This window comes from Coturnix japonica, chromosome 4 (genome assembly GCF_001577835.2).
Source record: "Coturnix japonica isolate 7356 chromosome 4, Coturnix japonica 2.1, whole genome shotgun sequence".
NCBI classification, from domain to species: Eukaryota; Metazoa; Chordata; class Aves; order Galliformes; family Phasianidae; genus Coturnix; species Coturnix japonica.
The window spans coordinates 11,584,096-11,601,670 of record NC_029519.1 but is presented as its reverse complement, the minus strand read 5'-3'; the positions used below and the strand labels follow the sequence as shown (position 1 = coordinate 11,601,670).

General features: G+C 43.0%; 1 long non-coding RNA gene across 1 annotated transcript in view; it reads right to left on the bottom strand.

Annotated features, from left to right (window-relative positions):
- Nucleotides 1-17,553, bottom strand: part of LOC107312869 — a 30,068-nt gene extending 12,515 nt beyond the window's left edge. Inside the window, exons 1-2 of the long non-coding RNA XR_004306878.1 lie at nt 14,275-17,553; nt 13,420-13,544 (exon numbers count right to left, since the gene is read on the bottom strand). This is a non-coding gene — a long non-coding RNA (uncharacterized LOC107312869). The remainder of the gene's footprint in view (nt 1-13,419; nt 13,545-14,274) is intronic.
- Nucleotides 17,554-17,575: the final 22 nt, after the last annotated feature.

The window sequence follows — 17,575 nt, the reverse complement described above, 5'->3', positions numbered from 1 at the left end:
GAAGTTGTGGAAGAGCCTTCAAGTGAGGGACAAGAACCTGAACTAGATTTAAGAAGAGGTTTGACCCAGAGGAACTGTACAGGACAGTCCTGCAGTAGTTGAGAGTTACCTTGTGCATGAAGAGGTCTCTTCCATTGAGATGGAACATCCAGAGCCACATGCCAGACACCCTCCTCTCTTGGTCACAGAACATGATAAAATGTGTGCATTCTACATTCTACACACAAAATTAAAACCTTGGCCATTCTTCTCCATATATTTGCAATAGTGTGCAAATGCCACTTCTACAGTTTATCCACACTTTTCACTAAATAACTCAAGACAGACCAACAATTCATGGTGCAAGATAGGAGAGAACAGGACTTTGCAGTCAGCTGGGATAACAGCTTGAGAGATTTTCTTTTATCTTGGAAGGAATAAGTCCTAAAGTAAGTGCAAAAAGGGCATATCCTAGTCTTTCATGTTGAAGACCTGCACAGAATTCACCCCCAAATCATTGTTCAGTTATATTAACTCCCCCATCCAGAGCAGATTGATTCCAATACACAGAAGAGAGGAGCTGGTCACAAAGGTTCGAAAGAAATGGTTGTATAAGAATGACTGATCCTAAAAAGAAAACATTTCAACCGAAACTGATAAATGAGGAATAAAATGTGGTTTTCTTTTGCACCATCCTACAGCTGTAACGTAACATTGGGATGACACAGGGGTTTCCTTCAGGGCATGCCTGACCAAGAAGCATGGACATGGCCACAAGTGCATGTCACCAGCGAACTCCCACTGTCTGCAAACCTGCAATGACACCTACTGGTAACCGGTCAAAGATATTCCTGTCTGCAGACAGCATGAACTTACTTGCTGCCAAACACACAAGGGATTTACACTTATGTCCTGGTCTCCATTATCAAGATTCTCTGCAGTGTTTTTGGACAGCACAAGCTGGGCTCTGCTTGGCCTGGCTTGTTTGCAAACCATTCACCATTTTCTCTCTCCTTTTCTGAGCTGAGCAATCCACTCTGGATCACATCAGTGAATCTGCCTTGTGTAGGAGCCTTGGGACCCTATGACCCTTCATGCCTTCAGCCAAGCCAGCCAGAAATGTACAGAATGGAACATCTGTGGACCACTTGCAGACTTCCACATTAACATTTCTGTCATCCTACCTGATGGGAGTTGCCCTTAATCCACAGTCCCTGGCACCCAATAGCTAGCTGCTTTCTGAAGGCCTAAGAAGGTAACCCATTCCTTATTCAATACCACCTGGGGTATCACTCATCAACTAGAGAAAAGAAGCAAGCACCACTTCCAATAAAACAGTCCTACTGCAGACAGCAAGGGAAACCAATGGTATTTAATAGATGTCTAGTTTTAGAACCTGACACTGGAAAGTTTCAGAGAGAGAGAGAGATTTCCTTCAAAAACCTTTGCTTCCTCACCTTAAGGTGAAGACTTTGATAAAATATATCCGCCAAATCTGTGAAGGATTGATCCCACACTAAGCATTTCACGAACCAAAGGAAGGCAAGAAGTGCCCACACCGTGAAAAGTCTCAATCCTCATCTCAAAGTTAGCACTATGCTTTCTAATGTTGAAATAACAGAAAGGAAGGGAGGAGCAGGAAGGGAGAAACTGCATATACTCTGAAGCCTGGGGAGGTTTTAATGCATATTCTCGCAGTCTAATGGAACACATCATGATAATTAACCCCTGTACAGAGTACCATAAATCACAGCAAAAACACAAGCAAAGTAATTAGAGTCAGGAATCCCACGTGAGATATTCTTACTGAATTCCTTGGATTTGTCCCAAATTTTAAATTGCTTCCTTTGTTTTTATCTAAGGTATTTCTGGGTGGCACTATAGCCATGCATAAATAGTGAACGTAAATTATTTCTAACAACTGACTTACGTTACTTACTTGCAGTATAAAAAATCTGCCAGAGGGAGGTGAGTTACACCTCAGTGAACAACCTGTTTTCCTTATAGAGAAAGATCATATATCTCCATCTTAAGTAATATGTATTAACATGTATAAAAGGTTCTACAAGTAGTTTTGGAACAAATATCTGGCAAATGCATAGTGCAAAGCAATGAACTCTCTCCACTTCAGGAGAGAGACCTTCTTGCAACAACCTTCGCTGTACATAGCAGGAACTTTCACTGCAGAGACATGAGGAGACACTTTGCTAATTCTTTAATGAAGGGTTTATGAATTTTGGACTGAGATTTCAAAAGAAATGTAAATCAGAATTTCCTATACAAAACTGGAGTAGATAGCTCACAGTGCTATCTGGTGGTCACCCCAACCTATGCATTTTGCTCATCCAAAACCTTCAAGAGGAAACTAACATGTAGAACACACAATCATTTCAGGTGACTCCAGGAAAAATATTAGCTTCTAAATGGAATACTTTATTCATGGCTGTAATAGGCAGAGAGCAAATATGTTGGCTACTTAATTTGGCAAATTCTGGGATCTTCCTTTAATTAGAGCTAAATAGAGTCTGTTCTTGAATTTATTTCTTTCTACCATTCTGCCTGCCCTCTGATATAACCAAACAAGAACTCCACCTCCTATTTCTGCAAACATGTTTTTCCTCCTGAACTTAGAGCTGTCAGCATTCCACAGCACTTTGAGGCCAAAGTCTGTGACTTAAGCAAACCAGCGTTCTGGCAGGAGTCCCTTCTTGTGAATATATTTTTGGCCTGGAATGACAAGGCTTATGTAGCTCCTGATCACTAAAATACCACAGACTATTATGGAATGAAAAGGAGCCATGGGGCCAAGCCAATGTCCTCCAGATCGCTGCAAATCCCAGAAGCTGATCCAGTGTAGGAATCTGCCCTAAGAAAAGATGAATTGCTTTTTGTCCTCATGACAGCACTATCATTAAAACTTGTCCAGCCACATAGCACACAGCATCTTGAGGGGCTTGTTATCTCACCTGCAGGAACTGCCAGAACTCAGATCCTTGTCTTTACAGAAGAGCTGAGTGTGACTGATCTTTTTCAAGCTAGCAACAAACACTCAAGATACACACCAGGATTAGATTCGCTGTTCAGAAAAGCTGGATTAGCAGCTGATGAACTATCACAACTTGAGCTCCTGCATCCTCACTTGCGCTTCAACTCTTCTCTCCAGCTGCCCAGATGGTGTGTGCTTGAAGGCCAAACAAATTGGGATGACAGCCTGAGGTGGGGGTAGGATGCAGGTTAGTGTTCCAGTCAACTCAGGTACCTGCACAGACCACTGCTGTCACTTCAGTGACTGCTGGATAAACATGAACAAAATCAGAGGGGATGCCAGACACCTTCCCCTCATGAGAAGTGCACAGCCAGGAGAGGCTAATAACACAAATTCATACATCCCAAAAAGATGCAAGGGAAATGGGAATTTCCCAGTGTTTCCCCAGCCAGCTTCAGGAATTTTCTTCCTTCAAGCCCCAGAACTGAGCGCTGTCCTTCTGCATTGCTGTGCACAGGACGGATCCCCTAAATGCTGCTGGTCCCAAATATGTGTGATTTCCAGACCTCCTCAGGGTGTCAACACAGGAAACACCAACCTGGAAAAGCCCCTCTTCTGTGCCTCTCATAATCGTATACTTCTCCATACAGAAAGGCAAAATGTTACATTTCATCAATCCAGTACTGTGGCATTTTTCAGACTTTAATCAATAATGGAGTGTTTTGGATAATAGAGAAGCAGAGCTGCTGGATGCCAAGATACAATTAATTTGTTTTCATTCATTCCTTCAAGTTTTATTAATACAACAGCAGAGAAATGAAGTGCTCAGTACTGAGCCAAATGCTTCACACCGTGACAACAGAGATAGTTTTTTCTGGAATCCTAATGGGTTAGAGCACACAACAGCAACCAAATGTCTCCACTACCATTAGGCCATAAGCCACCCACAAGAAACAAGCACGGCTAAATATAAACACTCCCAATTCTTTTTATCTGTTAGCAAACAAAACACCATCAGCTTGTTTACATAGAGCAGTACACAGCTCTGAAAATAATTAAAGCAAAAAATCAACAACCGCTTTTCATCATTTTCCATGCAAATGGTGTGTTGCCGAAGCCAGCAGCAAGGTGGAGCAGCTGAGGAGCAACGTGGGGCAGGCTAATATGCATGGCTCTTTGATGTACAAAGAGGAACCTCAATGCAAGAGCAGCACAGTCCTGAGAGCCACTAATTTCCTTTTCTTCTGGAAAGCTTTGATTGTGAATTGGAAAGTGTTAGTCACTGCAGCATGGAGGTAGAGGGCTTGGAGAACAATAAAGTTCACTTTCAGTGTGTTAACCTTTCTAAATCCATCAGCAAACATATTGAGATGTTAGCTCCTTACTCAGCACTGGGGATATGGTGGAAAAAACAGCCACTTCACATGTAGCTGACCCTGGCACCGAAGCTGCTGGAGCCAGGGATTGTCTCAGTTCCTGTCTCAGAGCATACTCAGCACTACATTGGTGCTCATCTAATTGAGAGGGATGGTTTAAATACCAGAAAGCAACTATAAATACCAGGGGAAACCCCATTTGACATCAGGTACACTGTCAGAGGTAGAGCAGCATGGGGTCAAAGTCTCTTCCTTTGGAACCTTTCCAAATGTGATGTATTAGGGCTCAGAACTTACTAGAGAGATCAGAGCTGCAGGCTGAGCTTTGAGCACAGCCTTACTCACATCTGGGTTGAACTGGAGGGCCAGAGAAGTTTAAAGGATTTATGGCCATCTTTTCATAATGCCTCAGTTCTGTGAGTACCCGTTCTGTGTTTTTTATGCAGAATCAGACCCAATTTAAGATGATGACACACAGTTACATTTAGTGGATCTGCAGTAATTAAGGGTGCCACGTTCTTGTTAGGAAAAATGCTTTTTCACCCAATATAAAAAATCCAGCATTAAGGAAATCAGCATCTATGTCCCTTTCCTAACATAAGGCTGGAGCTCATTGTAAGGCTCCCATACCCTAAGATTGGTGCTAAGCAATTTTCAGTTTCACACAAGAAGATCACGCAACCTCCCCTTTTCTCTGTTATTTGCAGTGGGGAGGCAGAATTCTAGCAGTTGTGCTTTTCTGACAGCCTTCATATAGTTAGTCAGAAATCTTTGTTTCTGGAATCTTTCTGTGTTGTCATGGAAATTATCACCATGTCCCTCAGACTAGGATAACAATTTTATGACAAATTGCAGGAGATAGTGAAGGAGAATATTTTGGCATAAAACAATTCTTACAAGGATAAAAAATAAAATAAAATCACACAACATTTTTGCACCCTTAAAAGGCATCAAATTAAAGATTCCACTCTCTAATCTCTGCCCACTCTTTACAAGTAGACAAGAACAAGATCTAGGAGCCTGCAAACCATATTTTTTCTTGCAGGATTCAGTATAGAGCAGCCCTTAAAAGCAGGGAAGGCTGGCCAGGTCACCTCAGCTTGCTTCCATCCTTGCATCCCACTGAGATCTAAGAACAGGGCCTACAGGAATATAAAGAGTTCATTAATATTTCTGACCACCTCAATGTCTGAATCCTGCAGATGATGTCTCTCATATACACCCTATGCAATTAGCAGGTCTTCAAACCTCTATTAAATTGCTCCCGTAAGACAATCATCAGAATTGTGTAGTCAACACAGATTTTTAACAAGGGATGCAACTTGTATCACACAAGGAGAGAGATATGGAAACTGATTTTAGCAGAGGAGAGAAAGATGCTTTTCCTTCTGTTGCTTCACAGAGGCGTACAAGGCTTCTGCAAAGCAAAGAAAGGTCTAGAAGGCAGAGACCTATTGTTCTGGGTTATATTCTAGGCCATATATGCAGCCCTATTAGCTCTACTGAACTAAATGCCAGATTTTTCACCTTAAAAAAGATCTGGCAACATGAGATGGCCTTAAAGCAAAACACAACAAATCCCAGATGCTTCCAACAGCATATCCTCTCAACACAGCTCGATTGTATTCCAGCTGTAATTTCAACCATTTACCCGCAGAGGGCAGAAGGTAACAACAATTTGTGATGGCAGCCATTCCCACAGCCAGCTTTTGGTTCATCCAAGTGCTAAATCTGAGAGGAGTGGGGTGTATGTTAAGACCATCACTTGCTAACAGGTAAGCATGATGGAAGCTCTCAAAACAGCACTCATTGCAGCAGGTTGAGCAGAGGGACCAGGGAGGGACCAACCTTCCTACTCATGAAACAAAACAATCCTTGTTTTCTTCCTGTTGGACAGTAACTAATTTTGGTAAAATTGAATAGCGAAAACTCAAAAGAATAATGAAAATTCTGTGTCTGAAAATCACACACAAAAAGGTGGTTCCACACAGAGCACCGTATCCCTAGCCACGGTGCCAGATCTGAAGAAGCTGCTTTGAAGATGCAGCTGTAACCAACCGAATGGCTGGTTACAGGGCCTGCACAGAAGGAATGGGGAAAGACAAATGAGCCTCAAAGGCACAACACCCCCCCAGACCAGATAGCATCCTTCAGGCACATCAAAAGAGCACAGGTCTGTTTGATATTCACTTTTCCTCCTTGAATTTGGAAACGTGTAAACAGAGCCAGGCCAGCAGCCTTGAGCCACACGCAGGTTCCGCAGAGGGAAGTGGGAGGGATTGCTGCACAGCTGGCTGGCCTGGCCCTTGTCAAACGGGAAGCCCTGTCTGCCGCCAGCCGCTGTAGATCAAACAGAAGATACAGCCCCTTTGAGAACATCTGAGGGTACACATCTGGGAGCTTCCTGGCCTGGTGCAGGTCCCTGTGCCAGAGCCCCACACCAGCTCTCAAAGGGTTGCTGCAGTCTTTGGGGTCTGCCCAGTCTCTCTGAATGGCTCTGTGCACACACTGTCAGTCCTGGTATTCAGGTTTATGTGTCTGTAGAGAAAATGCTGGAAATGGTAAACCCTAAAGGATGTAAACACAAGGAGAGAGCAAAAATAACCTCATGCTTATTTTTAGGTTAGTGAGAATTGTATTAAACACCTCACAGTTGGGTGCTTGACTCATGACACTTAAAAGCTTGAGGATGTCAAACCTATAATTATTTACCACTGGAAAATCAAAGAGAAACATCAATTTTCATAAACCTCAAGCTTCGGAACGTAAGCCAATCTCTGCTTGTTTTGAAAGCAGGTTGTTTTAGAAAGGCTCCTTTTAGAAACACCCTGTGCTGACGTGGAGCACTGGCCACAGCTGTTCCTCCAGCAGCGCATACCTGCCAAGCAAACCGCGCCCAGCAAAACATGCTGGGTAATTCCTTCATGGAGAGAAACTGTTCAGCATACCACTGGCATTCTCCACAGCCCTCAGCTCCTCGTGACAGGTTGCCCAGAATTGTGTCCACAGTCCTTTTGTCCTCCCATCCTAGCTCTGCTGTACAATGGGATCCCAGCTCCTTCCTTTTTGCTTAATGCTAGGATCACTTTACCCATTTCCTGCTATCAAACACTGCAGAGTGAGGCTTTTAGATCCCGTCACTGCAGCAAAAAGCAAAGGAGAAAGCGCCTTTGGTTGGTGAAGTTTTCCCTTCTCCCAGATGAGAGGTGTGGTTCAGGTAGGATTGCTTTTGAGCTTGCAGGCCCATCTCTGAATGCAGACACCTGTACAGAGCTCTACTGCAAAGCAAAGAGGAAGGATGGAGAGATCTAAAGGCTGTATGTGTGTGGATTCCTTTGGTGCCTTATATTGCGAGCAATCCTGCAGCCCAAGGGCTGTGTCAATCTGCAGCTGGCTCTGAAAGGTTCACCATGAAAATAGCTCAGCAGTGAGCAAGCGGTGGGGAGGAGATGGCCTGTGCACTGCCTCGCACTGCTATTGTCTCAGTCCTGTCTGAATGGCCTCGCAAGCCTCTACCACCAAGAGCTGATCTTTTCTCCTCCTATGCTACTTACTTTTCCCACTTTCATGTTTTGTACTTCAGAGCCCGGTGCTCTGCTAGCTAGGGTCAGCAGTGGGTCATGACTTGTGACATGAGGTTAATGCAGTTGTTAAGTAACAGCAAGAGACTTCCAGTGGCATGAATATTCCTCCCCACCTTCTCCCAGACGAGCACACGCTCACTGTCTCAGCCTGAGCCCAACACTTGGTTAACATGGGAGTGACTGTGTGATGCACACACAACACGCGCTGTGGTCCTACTTACGTCAGCTACCACGTGCTCAATCAAACGAGCTCTTCAGTGGGTAGCACAGAGAAGCCTCCAATAACTTTAAAAAGTTGGAAGCATGTTGTGACTGCCTTCTGCTAGCTGGAAATAGATGCTGGATAATGAGCACTGTTGGCACCACACTGTGACTAGATACAGAAGCATGTGGGCTGATCACAATCTCTGAGCTCCCTGCACATCCGCAGTGCCCGTTTGCTTTAAGGAGGGCTGTGTATGTTTAAGAAAAGCTCTGGTGATCCAGATAAGATTTTCAGAGATGTAAAAATCATGGAATTGTTTTGCAGGTTTGCAAATGTTTGCAGTCAGAGCACTTTGATGTGAGGGCTGTCTTTTGTGGGGGCGGAGAAAGAGGAGGATGAAAGAAGATTTTAGGATGTGTTAAGTCAAAGATGCATCACGTTTTCTTGAGCCCCTTCAGACAAGCAGCTAACAAATAAGCTAATGGACTGATACCTCAACAGACATCCCTGTTCTCTGTGCTTGAGATGAACATACTCCACGTAGCCTGTCTTGTCCAACTTAATTGGCAGTGGGATGCTGGACAAGATATTAGCATCATAATGCAGTACAAGGCCTTTGTGTGATAACCACATGCAAGTGTGAAAGGGACAATAGTTAGGGCTGCAGAAGAGAAATCACACCGACTGTCTGCTTTGCTAATGACACAGCTTTGTCTGTGTCTCTGAATTTTGCAAAGGGTCTCAGAATGGCTGTTTACCTGCCTCCCTTAATCTGATGGGAACCTTTTGATCTCAGCTGGATCTGACCACTCAGTTTACAAAGTACAATTAAAGACAGATAACGCCTCTTGAAAACAAATCATTCAAAGACCCTAGAAAAGAAGCCCAAGGGTCTTAAGTCAGAAACCTCCAACTTTAATGCCTAAGATTTTGAGTCCCAGTATTACCCCTGTAAGAAGACAGGAGCTGAATAAGCTATGCTTGAGGTCTGGCTCCAAACGTGAAACTGAGCAGCAAGGCAAAGCAAACAAAACAACACGGCTTCCCTCCAAGAGAAAGAAAATCCAAATATATTAGTTTAACAGACTAGCCGCAATAATCACACAGCTGCAGACTGCAGACTCTTACTGCTGGGTCACATTTGTAAATTACCAAGTATTTCACAGCTGCATTTTACACTTTGACAGAGCTACTGGGAGAATGTCTCCAGAAAAGTAGATGTCAAAGCATTTGCAAATGCATTTTATTGCCAGGATTGGGAATACAAGGCAGGTCTGGACTTCAGTACGAATTGCAATGCTATCGTTCAGCATTTGTAGCCATTACTAACCAGCTACACAGACATCCAGAACTGAATTTCTGCTTGATGCAGGGTCCTCTGGAGGGTGCTGAACTTCAGAACTGCTGCCTCATAACATGACACGTGCAAGAAGGGTTCCAGGTGTTAAGGACATGAAAATAAATCACTTTATGTTGTCTTGCTCTTAGTTTGGTTGTTACCAATTGATAGCAGCAGTGAAGCTTCAGAATGAGTCCTAAAGGCCTGGCACCTATCAAGCACTGCCTTGCCTTGGGGTCAGACATCTACAAGGCTGCTGAGATGCACAAGGATAATAAAAACATCAATATTTTCTGTATAGACAAAGTGAAGTTTCAGAATCTCTTCTGTATTGCTGGCTCACTCTATGATAGCTTTATTATTCTAGAAGGATCTGATGTTCCACAGTAACCAGAGGTAGCAGGCTTTGCTTTAGACAGTCTTCACTAAAGAAGTCTTAAAAGCAACTGTCATGGTTTTATGTGGGCTTCCACGAACCTACAACATCTGCCCAGTTATAAAGCAGCCCACAAAACATCTGTGAGAGGCCCCAGAGAAGACAGCTGGTTCCTCTAAGCCACAGATGCCCAGACAGCAGGCGAGTTAACACAGCAGGACAATAAGGGGCAGAAGGGAACCTGGGCTTTTCTTTCCTAAAGATGCTTAGGAGAGGAAATGATCAGAACCAGAAGGGTAAACTGCAGCCAGCACAATCCCCATCTCCTTCTCTCCCCTTGCACCGCAGGGGATTTCTACTTCTTTCCCCCAGCCCTGCTGGCTTCCTATTGTTCAGGACTTAAAGGGCTCAGTCCCAGGGCCTTCCCTCTGAGTTCCAACTAAAAATGAGTAAACAGGACCTGCAACCAACAGCCAGATATTACCCATGATGCATAATAAACTTTTTCTTCCCAATCTCTGCATCCTGAAAAGCAATTCTCCTTTCCTATTTACTTTCTAGCAGAAAAGGTACAGTGATGCTCTTCCTATCCCTCTTCTATGGCTAAGTTCTCCCTCAAGACTCTCTGTTGATCTGTGATCTCTGCAGACCATCAGTGTAACATACATGGAATCAAGTCCATCAGTGTATAAAATGTTGGCTGTTGGAGAAAATATGTACGTTAATGATCTAAGCAAAAAAGAGGGAAAGAAATGACTTACAATGACCTACATGAAAATAAATAAAATATAGGCAGAATAGAAAAACTTATTAAACTAAGAAAGTGTCTCTGAAGGGACATATGTTGCTAACATCTCTCCATGTGGAACTGGTTTTACTTTGAATGGCATCTTTCGTAACGTGTTACAATATCGCTACACTTCTCAACTAACATCTCCAAATACTTACTTTTTTCAGTAGAAGAAATGACAAAATAAAATAGCTTTTCATTGTGAATACTTCAAGTAGAGTTAAAATTCTGTTCTTGAAATAGAAGTCTAAAATTACAATGTGGGGACAAGGCTAACTGAGAAGTGTACTGCGCCTTGTTACAGCCTCAGGGAAGAGCAATGGGACAGCCAATACAACAACACGCCGGCAGAGGGTACTCCTACTTTGAGCATCCCAGGGCGGGTGTGTGCTGTAACAGAGGGCAGCACGGGGTGCCTCCACCCGTATGCAAAGCGCTGAAGTGAAGGAAAGGATGCTCACAGTTGCTTACCAGCTTCCTGTCCCTGAAGGCCTTAACTGGGAGAGGCTGTGAGTGATGTAGCAAGAAAAAGAACACAAATCAAACTTCGAAAATGTTGTTAAAGACACAGATTCATAGCTGCTTTCCAAACAAATAAGTAATTTAATTCTCAGTCTTCTTGGTTAAGCTGAAGGCCAAAGCAGCTAGACTGATGAAACTATCGCAAACACATTTGCCTATATTTGCATACCTGTGTGCCTAAAATGTTGCAGCTAAGAGAACATAATTAGTGGAATAGATTTAATACTGTGACTACTGCATTTATTATGAATTCAGAGCAAGATTTCGACCACAACACTATCATAGACCATGGCCAAAAGAGCAGATTTAATCTGGATGCAGTATATGTACTTCAATAAATACATTCTGGATTCGTGTTCAGTTTTACCTGGCACCTCTTAAGGTTTTATTAAAACAGTTATTAAAGGTAACCTGTTCTAGTGCCTGATTTAGTTGGTGACCCTGCCCACAGCAGAGGGTTGGCAACAGATGATCTTTAAGGTCCCTTCAAACACAATCTATTCTGTGATCCTGTGATTTCTTGAGTACAGGCAGCAAGAACAGCTGGGTCAAAGATCCAGGCTGTGACAGAATTTTCTTAAAAATTAAACCATTCCTTGGAAAGTTTTATGCTATTTTCCCAGCTGTATTTTCACCGTAATACTTATAGGCAAATTCTACAAATAGTAATCTAAATTGATCTACAAGTACTAAGATTACAGGAAGCCCTATAGTCAGGCCTGCAGTAATCTTTTTAAGCCATCATCTTGAATGCAACCCCTGAATTTGCGTGTGCTGACCACAGTCTTCTCTTCTCACATTGACTCCAGTGGCCTCACAAGGAGCAGAAGAAAACATTTACAGTTGCAAGACTCTTGGGAGAGCCTGTAGAGTTCCTAACTTTCAGCTAAAAAAATGTAACCTTGGTATTTGGATATGGGATATCTTGGTCTAGGAATGAGGGAAAAAACTCTCAACCAGATGCCACAGAAGCATTTTCAGTAAAGTTCTTGTAATGGTATAATTGTGCTCTAAGTAGCTCTGCTGCTTATTTCTCTGATCTCTTTCTAAGTGCTGTGGCAAAATGATTTTCTGTGGATTATCTTGTTAATAGATAATCCTATTTAGTGGGTATCTTTGCTGCAAGGCAGTCTTGGCTTCCCACCCGTTCATTTAGGAATGTTTATATTTAGCTGCTTTTCTAGAAGCAGAGCTACAGCTGCAGCACATACCAGTTACTTCGTTTTTCCCCAGGAAACATCTTTTTCTTGATATACAGAACAATCTCAACTAGAAATATGTCACACTGCCGGAACAATTTTGAAGAACAAGTATGTTTAACTAGCGTGGGTCCAGATCTGTGTTAGATCTTGATGAGACTTGCAGCCATCCCACGTTTTCCCTTTCAAGCCTTTCAGGTGTGTATTGTTGTTATTAAAAATTGATTGTTGTAAATATCAAAGGTATTCTGGAGCAATTTTGGTAACTGAAAGCTCCAGGGAGAAAAATTCCAAGGTTTCTCAGTGTATTTTGCATTTCTAACATCTTGATATTAAGATGCCTCTTCATTCTCCTGGTGGGTGGTGCTATAATCTATCACATTCCATTCCAGAAACAGGTGCAAATAAGGCAACAATAGAGCAATCATTATGGAATTCTCTTCTACACAAACCTTTAAATTTGGCATTTGTTGTGCTTGCAGCAAGCTGAACTTAACAAGTCGTTTTTTATGGGGTTTAGGACGTCCATTATTATTCTTTAACATCCTTTATATACCTATCAAAGTTCACAGTCCCACTGATGGCTAGATTGACATGTAGGACTTGATGCAGTAATTCCTTGAATCCAGGAATAGGTTGCATAGCTGGATGGAATACCATCAAAACCAAGCTAGAAAACACCTTGAATGATACTTAAAATACAGTTGCTGTGGTGTAAACCAAGGAGTCCTCTGGTTTAATTTTCCAAATGTAGATGTCTTCCTAGAAAAGGATGCTGCAGGGCCAAGCAGAATATAGACTCAGTCTTAGCAATAACCTTGCTGAAACAAAGAGCTCACCTTGCAAGACTGGAAAGGGTCTGGTGCTGTGGTTATACAAAGTGTACCAACTAGCAGAGAATTCAAAACAAATGATGATTAAAATCCCTGAAGTTCCAGCTATAGGCTATTTCTCTCTGGAGAAATAAAGATGTTCTATCATCTCCAAATAATTAAAGAGCAAGACTTGAACACATTCCAAAAGTATCACACTATGCTCAATACTCCCAAGGACAGACACTCACCTTCCTGCTGCTTCCAAAGCACAGCGGCAGGGGATTTGCGTGCACTAGGAGTAGTGCTACAGACTTCCTGTGACTCCTGCTCCTCCAGGAAGACAGCAGCACGCTACCATGGCCTCACTTAGGACCTGAAGGGGAAGAGTTTCCTGTAAGTGGACAGGATAATACCTCTTGACATACACAGCCTTTTCCTGACCCAACCGTCCAAGAGGCAGCGTTCATAAACACAGATGGCAGAAAGTCAGCATCTGTTTTTAAATGGTTAACAGAACAAAAGTGGCTAGAAGTCAAATTCTAAATTCTTCAGAAAGACGTTATTTAGTTAATATAACATCAGAGAACGGTACCTCCCAGGCACACAATTATACAGATAGACTCTTGGATAGAGTCTACTTACTATTTGTCATCAATTTTAATTAAGAGAAGAGCACTGAAACTAGGGGCTAGGAAGTAAAACAAAGCACTGCGCTTGTTTTACTAAAATAACAGCTATAGCAACCTTGAGTACCTTATCTCTTTTCCCTCCCCACTCTCCCCACAAGGAGTTAATAAGGGAAGGGAGCCAAGGAAGCAGGGCTCTGCACTGCAAAACATCAAATCCAGTCCTGTCAAGTAACAATGAAAAATTCAGTGGGACATGAAAATCAGCCCAATAAAATGTTATTTTACTTGTTGTTACGGTACCTTCCTTGACAGGTGCTATTTTTTTTTCAGTGCTGCAACAGAAGGATTGCGATCAGAAGAAATCTGTTGGTTTAAAAGAAGCTGCAGCATTTCAACAATACAGTTTTAAAATGATGAGATAGCAACTGACGTGATTCAAAGCAACAAAGGTGAAAAGTGATTTGCCTCGCGTACCTTAATTCCTTTGTGTCATGTTATCATATCTGCACCGCTGTTGCAAGCAGGATGGGCTACTCCCCTCCCAGGGAAAGCCAGATGTCCTCTTTGTATCTGCCAAATGCACTTTTCTACAAGCAGAGAATCAATCTGTTTACTTCTAGTGAAAGTGTTTTACAGCTTCAACAAATATAGGAACCCAGCATAGTTAATAACTAACCAGCGTTAATAAAACACCACAAGGAAGAATGAGAAAGTAAAGCAGCCATAAGTTATTACTAACATACACAAAATTCTCACGCTACCTTTCTTAACGCACCTCTTGCTCTCATTTATATAGTTGTAACAATGGCACATCAGCTACATCCTATGCATACACAGGATGCAATGCATACATAAGGTGAATTTGCAGCAAACATAATGAAACAGTGCAAAAGGATCATGAAAGCACTATAGAATGGGGGAGATGAGTTCAAGCAGTGTGTTTAGCACTTTGGCTTTAGCTGAATCTACCGTGCCTTCACGCACACGTATGTCCATTGGTCTGCTTTGTGCAAAAGGGAGATTCCATGCCATTTAATCACAAATTCCTGGGATGACTCCCTCTCCTTGTTTGTGGGATGTTTTCTTAAAGCGTGTTTACATTCTTGTGTGTGGGTTGGGAATTTAGGTTTGTTTGTGATGAAACATCAAAGTTGGTTCCCAAATTATTACTGTGCAGTCATTTATGCTTTGTACCTTCCCACAAGAGGACGATAGAAACACACACGTTGACCGAGGTTTATGCATTATTAATGGTGTCAGACTAACCTGGAAATCTTTGTGTGGTGTGATCTCGCTTCGCCATTCAGTTTTCCTGCTCTTATTTATCCTACCCATTTATTTATTCATTTTCTATTTTCACTATCAGATTTTACAAGTAATACTTTCTAAACCTTCATGTTAAATAAAAGAAATAGTAACGCTCCATAAACATGTGAGTGTGTGTAGTGTATCTAGTTCTGTGCATCAGAAAGTGGCGTTTTAATCCTGATGTGTGCATTGCACTGGAATGTGGCCCGTAACCTTTCTGCACATAGCGTGACAGGGGTTATTGTACAAATGATGCCATCACAGGGAGGTAATTACAGCACTCAGAGCAGATAGAGGCTGGAGCTGAGACTGCTGTATTTTATCACAGGGAGTTTTCTCAGTTACCAAAAAGCACACATGTAAATTGACAAAACTCACAACTCAAACAAGCAACAACAACAGAAAGACTCCTAGAGTCCCACAGAAGAACTCTGTTGTCTTGAAATCGATAGCACCAGGAATGGAGACCAATAGACAGCGGGGTTTGTAAGAGGTGCCGCAACAACACATTGGCCTTCTCTTCAATGTATGGCTAACCCAGGTTATAATTTGAGTGCTACCAGAAAAACTATCCCAGTTGTTGAGCTGCCTTTAATGCAAAATGTGTACATCTCAAACAGCACAAGAGATGCTATTCAAACACACACAACACATTAACTGATTGCACAACAATCCCATAAAGCAATCCATTTACGCTTTACTGACCGAATATTCAACCATTGTTTGAGGAACACAACCTTCTTCACTGGGCTCAGTTTCACATTTAGCCATGTTGCTACACTTTTGCTTGCTCCTGTAGTAGCAAGGACGAACAAAATCCATCCATAGCCTCTGAATAATAAATTAGATGATGGATGAACTTAAAGAACACGTGCATCTATTTTAAATATCTTTACATAATTTAAAATATATTTACAAATATTTTCACATAGGTTGTTTTTCTGATGGATTGGTATCCATCACATCCATTCAGGATCCCATTTCAGCCACAAAGAGCTGCAGGCACAGCTAAGGAATGGCAGGAACAAGGAGCAGCTAGGAACCAGTCACACAGCAAAGGCTTTGTGTCATCAAGCCACAGCCTTATTTACAGCATGGATGCTTTTGCCTGGACTAGGAAATAAATTAATTTCAGTTCCTTACATTTATGCCAGCTCGGCAGCAGAGACCTGTATCCTCCGTGGTCTGTTTAGCAACTGTGACTCAGTGATCCCTTTATTGCAAAGCCAAACCAAAATTCCAGCACACTTATACAATAAACTTTCACCATATCTTAATTATACATGGGCACGTTGTCCACTCCAAAAACCAGGTCATCAGACCTGATAAACATCTCCAGCGTGCACTAACCAGACAGAGTTCCTAAATTTAAAGGCTTGAGTCCAGTTGAAATTTCCTTGGGGTTTGTCTTCCCAATACTCCAAGTTCACCCACATGTTTCCTGTCCTCACCAACTGAATTGCAGGCTGAATGAATGAGACTGGTTCTGTGCTAAGGTCTGAACTTCTCTGTCACAGAGCATGGCCTAAGCCTTTGATTAGATGCAAGCCAGTGTTCAATACAAATGAATTCTAGCTTGATGGGCACAGACTCTGATGTGAGGTTGGCAGACAGTGTGGACACAGCCTGATGCCTCTACATGGGGCTGTGGTGCTCCTGAGTGAGCAGGCAAGGCGATGCAATTCCAGCAGTTACACAGCTCCAGCCTTCTGCTGACCTCCGTTCCATCCCCAAGCTTCCACAAACTAGTGAGACACTGCAGAATAACAGAACCATTTGAGTTGGAAGGGAGCCTTAAAGTCATCTGGCCCAAGTCCCCTACAGTGAGCAGGGACACCTACAGCTCCATTAGGTGCCCAGAGCCCTGTGCAGCCTGACCTTGAGAGCCTCAAAGATCAGAGCACCACCACCTCTCTGTGCAGCCTGCTCTATGCCACCTCACCACCTTCACTGTGGACAAAAAACTTACATCCAGCCTTTGTTTCAGCCCAGGATACAACTGGCTCTCTGGGCTGCAAGGGCACATCCCTTCCAACCATTCTATTTCACAATTCAGATGATTTTACCTGAATGCCACAAAACTCCAGCCCCTACAGAAACAGACGAGCTCAGGGCCCTGAAAGCACTCACTCTTTTGATTTAGGTTTACTTAGCTGTGAAGCATGCCTGAATGGAGGACTGGCATGCACTGCTTCCACCTGCGCTGCCCATCGCACTTGTTGATGTACTAAGCAAATAAATCCTCCCATAATGTGCCGGTTTGGTTCAGTTTAACTCTTTGCCGGCCGAGCTGCCTCTTGCTATATTATTGTACTGCACTACGGCCGCTCAGAGCTCCACACCTGTCCGCCTCAAGGAGGGGGGAGCTCCGCCGCCAGCCGAGGTGAGGCGGGAGAGCCGCGGCGGGGGCAGGGCTGTGGGCGGCCCGGCCCGGCAGGAGGAGGGCGGCGGGCGGAGGGAGTGGAGA